The following is an 8,633-nucleotide window of genomic DNA, read 5'->3' as shown; positions in this document are numbered from 1 at the left end:
AGTTGTAATATGAGCCCAAATTAGGTTGAGGGCTTGGTTCAGGTATCTCCTCAGTCTTGTCTTCTTCTTGTGATTGTTTCGCTGCCTCCTCTTTCAATTTTTTAGTCTCCTTCAACTTGGTCAATGTTTCTTGTAGAGAGGTCTTAGCTTCTTGTAGAACTGTGTTGGTGTCCATTAGTCTGATTCTTTCCTTCCAGGTGGAAGTTTTGGGACTTCCTCTCTCATAAGTGATAGATATTTTGGAGGGGGATTCCTCCTTTTTCTCAGTAGGTGCATCCTCAATTATTATAGGTTCTTTTGATGGTGGCTGGGGCTTTCCCACCTTTATCCTGGTGCTCCTTCTGGCCTTGAAATACATGGCTGCTTCTCTTTTTCTTTTTCCTTTTTGTTTTGCTGGAGTGCTCAATGTAGCCAGCACAGCTGCTGCTTCTTTTGCCAAGGTTTCAGGGGATGTTTCTTCCTGCTGTTGCTCCCCTTCATCTTCTGCTATCTTTTCTGTGCCTGTTGTTTCTGGCAATGGCTTCTCTTTTTCTTGCTGGGTTCTTGCCTTGCTTGTGGCAGTCCTCTTTTGGCCTTTCTTAGTTTTTTTCTTCTCACTTTCTATTCTTTTCCTTTTCTCTATCTTTGGGGTGGTCTTCTTTTCTACTTTCTGTTCCTCCTCCATTTCCTACTCTTCCTTTGTCTGAATGTGTGGTGTCTCCTCATGCACTTCTTCCTCGATTTCCTATTTCTCTTCCTCCTTCTCACTGCCAGATGGGCTGATATCCTCACTCAAAGTTTTGATGTCATCATCTCTGAACATATTTCTGAAAATGTCCCAAGCTATGGGAATGGTATATGTATGTAAGGCATATTCTACCAATAGTTTGATGAGCCCATGGTGGGCCCGCTGGTCTGGGGCTCCTACATTTAGCTTGTTACTACATTCTATTAAATATTGGAGGAGGAAATATGGGAGACTCAGTTTTTTAACTGGAGGCAGGTCCATCCCATACCTCAATTCATGTAGTAACCTGAAGTGATAACCATAAATTATGCTAAACCTTCCTTCACAAGTGATATATTTCATTATTTGGTAGCTAACTTCATTCCATGGAGGAGGTAAGCTTGTCCTTCTAACCCCATTTTTATCCTCTACAGGATCCTCCCCAGGTTGAAAAAATGTCTTCTTGGCCACCTGTCCCAATGCTTTTTCCTCCTTGCTCCAAGGGAGCCCAGGTGGAAGGCCTGTGATTCGACTGATAAAATCAGGGGTGAGTTCTAGGGACAGACCCCTAAAACTGACTGTGGCATGTGTTTTCGAATGGGGTCTTAAGGCCATCAGAAATTCTTCAGTTACCTCATCATCATATCCATGTATTCTTTCAAAGAAAATCATCCAATTTGCCCTAGTGAAGAGGGCCACCACCTCAGGGTGCTCATGTAATTGGTTGGAGTTCAAGGGTTCCTTCCTCATAAACCCTCCTGGCATGGTGTTGATTGGTATTTGAAGTGCTTAGGTGAGGAGAAAAACAACAATTTCAAAGAAAATCAGAGACAGAGGGACAGCTGAGTTTTGTTTCTTTTTTCTCTCTGAACTGTAGGAGGAATTTCCGTGTGCTCCTTCTCACAACATCAAATTGCAATATTTCCCTTGTTTCAAACTGCTATTATCCTGAATTTGATCTTCTGCTTTTGGAAAGAAAATATTTTTTTGACAGAACAGAGGATAAATAACACAGGGTTTTTCTCAGAGAATAGATAGATATGCAATTTCGATTTTTTTCCACACAGGTTGGTTTTTACGATTGCAAGTGTTTTCTTTACAGTAGAATATGAAAAAGAAGAAGATAGACTTCGAATGCAGAGAAGAAAACAGAGAACTGTGTAGAACTCAGGGAAAATATGCAGGCAAACTTTTAAACTTCATTCTCCTTTCTTTCAATCCAATTCTGTGTTTTTAATCCACCACCTTATACAAATAAGTCCTATGCAGGGAGGTTTCCCGAGCCTACCTCATTTTAAGCTCAAATTCTGGTAAAGATCCTGGGTTTTACTTTTGCTCGCTGTTCTCTAACTTTCTTGTAGAAATTCTCCAGCTCCTGTAGAATGCAGCAGGGCTCCTGTAGAGCCCGATAGGCAAGAGGGTTTCGAAAAAATAGTAGAAAACTGGCGGAGGATGACTGGTTTGCTACTCTGAAGGTGGTAGACGAACACTACAGTCGAGAGCTTCGTAACATGCAAATGAACCAAAAGGGTGGTGGAGGCTTGGAGTGCATTGTACTTAACTGTTGGCGTAATCTGCGGTGAGGAGATGAGGTGGCCAGATGGGTACGTTATCCCCATCCGAACCGTTGGTTTGATGCCAGTGCCATTATGGTTCCTCATGCCACCTGACCGCCATCACCTCCCTTACTCCCGTTATCTGCCGCCACCACTACCAGTTTCAAATGCCTTCTTCCCGAGTTGACATGCCGCACATGCTGACTGCATATCTAATCAGTAGTTTGAATTTGGACGTGGCTCAACTGAATTCTGCGAAGGGGTGTGAACTGAACGAGGGTGGCCAGTTAGCTGGCCACCGATTCCACGTAATTGACCATTCCCATAGTTCATGCAGTTTTGAAATATTATTCATGCAATCGAGGAATAGGTTTAGGCACTTACCTGCTCAGTCGTTGTTGTGTTATGCATATTTTGGATTTTGGCATTTCGTTTCCTCGTTGCTGTTGCTGCTTGCACTCTGCATGCTTGGCCTTGGGTTTTCTTGATGATCTCCCATTCAAACATTGCTCTTCATACGTCCTACTACGCTGACCCTGTCTCTGGAGTATGTTTTTCAAAGGGATCAGCTGCTACAGGAATCCTGTAGGATTTCCTGTAGCTGCTTCTCCTCTTGAAATTCAAGCTAATATGTGAGTAGGGCTAAAACTGTTGAAGAAGGTCTCGACTGAGAAGAAATCATAGCTGGAGGGTATCAGGTAGGGATGAGTAAAACTGCTGCTACCTTTATTTGTCATCTTTTTCTTTTTGCTGTGTGTTTGCAGGATGACAGAAACAGAATATCTGTATGTGGCTGTGCAGGGACAAAAACGAGTGGAGATGTAGGTGTACAGGGATGGAATGGTGAAATGGGAAGATGGATGGTGGTAAAGAGGTTCACAGGGCTGCTAGATGAATTTCCAACCCTCGTGTTCGGTTTTAAAATGGATTTTGGCCTTCCTGTAATTTCTACAGGATCCTCCTGTAGAAAACACAGAGTTTCCTGTAGGATGCAGAATTTTAGAACAAATGAGGCCAAAAACTTGGGAAATGATAACAGTCATGGTGTGATGGACTGTGAAGGGTGCATGCAGCCTGTCATGTCTTTTCCTCTTGTGCAACCCTCCTGCAATGACCTTCCTACAACCTGCAATTTATTCAAAAGAAGTTAGGTTTCTTTTTTCTTTTTTCCTTTTTTTTTTTTTTTTTTGAGACAGCTGGGGTGCCTCCAGGAGGTTTTCACCCTCACTGCCTGCCCTGGGCGCCTCCAAGAAGTTTTCACCCAGGAATATTTTATTACATTTTATTTTTTCTCTGTTTTTTTATTTTTATTTTTTTAGAGCATGGGTGGAGTGGAGATAGGGACTTGCTCCACTACCAGCACTGATTTACCTAGAGTTTCAATGAACTCTTTCTTGAAAAGGGGCTTCTTGTAGATTTTCAATCGATGCCCATTGACGAGCATGGGGATGGCTTCTTCATCAATAGTCCGAATAAGGACTGAACCATTGTCATTGCACTTTTCTACTATATATGGTCCTAACCATCTGGTTCTCAGCTTGCCCTTGAAATCTTTGTACCTTGAATCATACAGCAGTGCCCAATCTCCCAGCTGAAATTGTTTCTCTCTGAGGTGTCAGTCATGCCATATTTTTCTTTGAAGCTGGACTACCTCTAACTGGAGAAGGGACCGCATTCGTTTTTCATCTAATCCATTTAGTTGAAACAATCTTTCTTTTTGTGCATGTCTAAGTTCTAGGTCTAGCTGAGCTGCCAGTCTTAATGTGTTGTATTCAAATTCTATGGACAACAAAGCCTTCTTCCCATAGACCAGCTCATAGGGTGTGAAACCTGTGGTAGTTTTCCAAGTAGTGTTATAGGCCCAGGTGGCCTCAACCAATCGGTCTGCCCAATCTTTTCTGCTGCTGCTCACTACCTTAGTCAAAATCTCTTCCAAAGCTCTGTTAGTGACTTCCACCTGTCCATTTGCTTGGGGGTGATAAGGGGTGGAAGTTCTGTGCTTAATCTTGTGGTGTGTGAGCAGGTCTTCAACTAAATTGGAGGTAAACTGACTCCCTTGATCTGTAACTAACTCTCTTGGGTAGCCAAACTTGTAGAATATATTTTCCCTTAAAAACTCAGCTACTTTTTCTTCTGTTGCTGCTTTGATTACCTTTGTTTCTACCCACTTTTTCAGGTAGTCCGTGCACACAATGATGTAAGACTTCTGTTTTGAAGGAGGGTTGATAGGACCCACAAAGTCCATTCCCCACTTCTTAAATGGCTCGAAAGTCACTTGAGGTTGCAAGGGCATCTCATCCCTTGGAGTCGGTTTACCCATCCTTTGACATCAGTCACATTGGTTGATGTACCTCTTGACATCTTGATGGAGAGTGGGCCAATAGTAACCTGCCTGCAAAATCTTGAAAGCAGTCCTCTTTGCTGCAAAGTGGCCCCCACAAGGTCCATCATGATAGTTTAAGAGGATGTCAAAGACTCCCTGCTCCCTGACACATCGCCTCAAAATCTGATTTGGGCCAAGTTTGAACAGGTTGCCCCAATCCAAGTGAATGGGGCATTTTTCCTCACGATCATGCTCTTCTCTTTTGAGGACAGGTGTGGCAGAAACTGTGCTGAAACCAAGTAATTTGCTATATCAGCAAACCATGGAGAGAGTAATAAAAGTGCAAATAAGTGTTCATCTGGCATTTGATCATCCACCATTCCTTCTTCACCTGCAGGCAGATCTAGTCTAGACAGAAAATCAGCAACAACAATTTCCTTACCTGACTTATCAACAATAGTCAAATCAAATTGCTACAACAAGAGTAACCATCTAATGATATGAGCATTTACATCAAGTTTATTCATCAAATACCTAATTGCAGCATGGTCAGTGTGTATGAATGGTTGATATAACCAGTGATGTAGTGTCTGAAATTGTTTAGGGAATGGACTACAGCTAGGAGCTCTTTTTTGGTTACCGTGTAGTTTAATTCTGCCTTGGACAGGTTTTTACTGACAAAATATATGGCATATGGTAGCTTCTCTTCAACTTGTCCTAGGGCTGCTCCTATAGCTTTTTTCGAGGCATCTGTGTGAATGTGGAAAGGTAGGGCCCAGTTTGGACCTCTCAAGATTGGGGCAATTACCAGCTTACCTTTCAAGGCATCTAGAGCCTCTTGACAGTTGTTAGTCCATATAAACTCAACATCTTTCCCCAAAAGACCAAACAATGGAGAGGCTAGCTTGTTAAATTCCCTAATGAATCTTCTATAATACCATGCTAAGCTTAGAAAACTCCGAACATCTCTTACCTTTTGAGGAGGTGGGACCCTTTGGATAATATCAATCTTGTTGGGATCCACCTGTAATCCTTGCTGAGAAATTGTATGACCTAGCACGGTCCCTTCAGTCATTAGGAATTCACATTTTTCAGGATTGAGGGACAGGTTCATTTCAATACACTTGGCTAAAACTTTTCCTAGGTTAGTCAATGCTTCTTGGAAGTTGGAACCATAAGGGGTAAAGTCATCCATATAGATTTCCACTGAATCATGAACCACCGCAACAAATATGCTTAGTAATTCTCTTTGGAAAGTGGCAGGAGCATTGCACAACCCAAAGGGAAGGAACCGATAGGCAAAGGTACCCCATGGACAAGTGAAAGTGGTCTTATCTTGGTCTTCCGGGCTGATTTGGATCTGGTTGTACCCACTAAACCCATCTAAGAAAGAGAAAAACTTCTTCCCTGCCAAGCCATCTAACACTTGATCTATGAAAGGCAAAGGGAAATGGTCCTTCTTGGTGGCCTTGTTCAGTTCCCGATAATCTACACAAATTCTCCACTTCCCGTTTTTCTTTAGCACTAGCACCAAAGGCGAAACAGAAACCCATTCGCTATCAGAGATGGGGTAGATGAATCCTGCATCCATCAAATTTTACAGTTCTTCTTTGACGATGTCCTTGAGGGCTAGATTCATCCTCCTTTGAGGCTGCTTAACTGGCTTACAATCTTCCTTAATGTAAATGTGATGAGTACAGACAGAAGGGTGGACTCCCTTCATCTCCTTATAACTCTAAGCAAAATCATCCAAGTGATTCTTCAATAAGTGACACAACTCTTTATCCTGAGAGGTGGATAGGGCTGAGTTGATCCTCAAGGTTATTTCTGGGCCAAATCCCACATTCTTAACTCAGAGAGAGGTCAGGTCAGTCACACAGAGATCAACTAAAGGATTAGCTTGGGTTTCTTCCACCAGCTCTTCTAAGGGCAACACACTGGGGGTTGGATTTTGGATCAAGTTTTCAATAAGATCATCCTCGGTTTGTGGACCCCCCATGGTAGTTTCTATTGTACACAATGGTGCGGAGTAGACTTCATCCTCATCTTCCTCCTCCAACCAGAGGGGTAAATCATGTTCCAGTAGAGGTTGGGCAGGAGGATAGAGGACTAGCTGCTTGGACATATGCCCATTCTTGATTGTCATGTTCCTAGCTCGGCAGCTGATGTAGGCATCTGCAGTAGCCAACCAAGGTCTTCCCAGGATGAGAGGATACCCAGTGAGCTTTTCCTTTGGTTGGAGAACCAAGAAATTAGTGGGGTACTCCCAAGAATCAATAGAGACCATGACATCTTCCACAATCCCCTCGGGGGTCACGGTGGAGTGGTCTGCTAACTGCAGTACTATCGAGGTCTTTCTTAGGGAACCCTGAAGGTTGAGCTTGAGCATAGTGTCCCTGGTCATCACATTAATGGCAGCCCCTAGATCAATCAAGGTATGGGGGATTATGGTGCCATTGATGTGGACATCGACTACTGGACTCCCAGGGTCTAGATATTTCAGACAAATTACCTGCCCCAACATCAGATCAGACAGTTGTCCTATGACATTGATAGTTGGGGCATCTCTCCTTCGCCTACCTGGGTGTTTAAAGCACTTCTCCTTGATCATATTGTTGTATATGGGCACATCCTTTATGGCTTGGAGAAGGGGTATTTTTACACATAACTATTTCAGTTCTCCCAGAAGTTCAGTTTCTTCTGGGGTCGGTTGTGTGGTTCCAGTTAGTCTCTCAGGAAAGGGTGGAATGGCTTTTGGTTCACTTTCCTGTTTCTCTTCTTCATCCTCCTTAGGAGGAGGTTGGCTGTCTGGGAGGACCTTCCCAGATCGTAGGTTGATCTCCTGAATCTCCACAGCATAGGTAGGGCATGTTGTTTCTCCAGTATATACCTGTTGGGCTTGTCTGTTATTGGGGTTCGGGTTCGGTTGAGCAGGTATTTGGGGTTTTCTTGGAGGAGCAGGAGGTAATGGTTGTTGTTGAGCAGGTGGTGGAGGCAAAAGAGCGGGAGGAGAGTTGTATTGGGGCATCCACCCCTGATGAGGTGCATTCCACTGAGGTTGTGGCTGAACGTGAGAATGAAACGAATGAGCAGCAGGTTGAGTATGGTATTGAGATGGATACGACCAAGGAGGGGGTGTGGACCAGGAAGGATGAGCAGGGGGACCCCAAGAAGGTATGTGAGTGGATTGATTGGGGTTGTAATAAGTCTGGGATGTCCCTTGCATTCCCTGCTGGTAAGGTCTGGGTCCATGTGGCCTCCTTTGGTTCATGAAGTAGAGTGGTTCAGTGGCTCCTTCAGCCCCTTGGTACATAGCTTTAAATCCGGGTAAGGACAGACACTGATTGGTAGGATGGTCTTCTTCACAAAAAAAACACACTTTTATGGAGTGCAATGGACATTCGTTCCTAGGATGCTTTCTAGTGCATCTGGGACAAAAGATGGCCAAAGCCCTCTCAGCTTCCTCTTGCTTCTTTTGGATTCACAAGGTATCCATTTGCATGGCAATGGTCTATCTCATCTCGCTTTTGAAATCTTCCATCTAATTTTCAAATTCATTTTTGGATAAGGGGACACTGGCTAAAAGTTAACTTCCTCTACCTCTTCTTTTGGCTGCCCTAGAAAGGTTTCTAAACACAGTCTTTATGTCATCGTAAGGTAGCTGGTAGATATCTCCCCTAGCCAGCAAATGGAGGGTATCTAGAAGGTCTTCAGGGACTCCTTGGAGCAGAACAAACTTCAGAGATTCGGAGTCAAGTGTGCACCTGGCCCTTTTATAACTGAGTTGAAACCTCTCTTCACAGTCTTCTAAAGATTCATCACTTCCCATGGTCATCCGAAAGATTTCTTCCTTTGTTTCCTTTGACCTACAATAATCCCGGTATTTTTTGTTAAAGGCTTGCTGCATCTGAGCCCAAGTTGTGACACTGTTTCCAGGTAACCCCATGAACCAGCGTAGTGCTGCATCGTTGAGGGTAGAGGGAAAGAGTTTCAACTTTTTCTCATCTTCTTTATAGTCATAGGTTCGACAAATGACAACAAACTCAAA

Source organism: Pinus tabuliformis, chromosome 1_1, assembly GCF_031772625.1.
Source record: "Pinus tabuliformis cultivar Carrire ecotype Pingquan chromosome 1_1, CPIR1, whole genome shotgun sequence".
NCBI lineage: Eukaryota > Viridiplantae > Streptophyta > Pinopsida > Pinales > Pinaceae > Pinus > Pinus tabuliformis.
Note: the sequence above shows the minus strand (reverse complement) of the source record.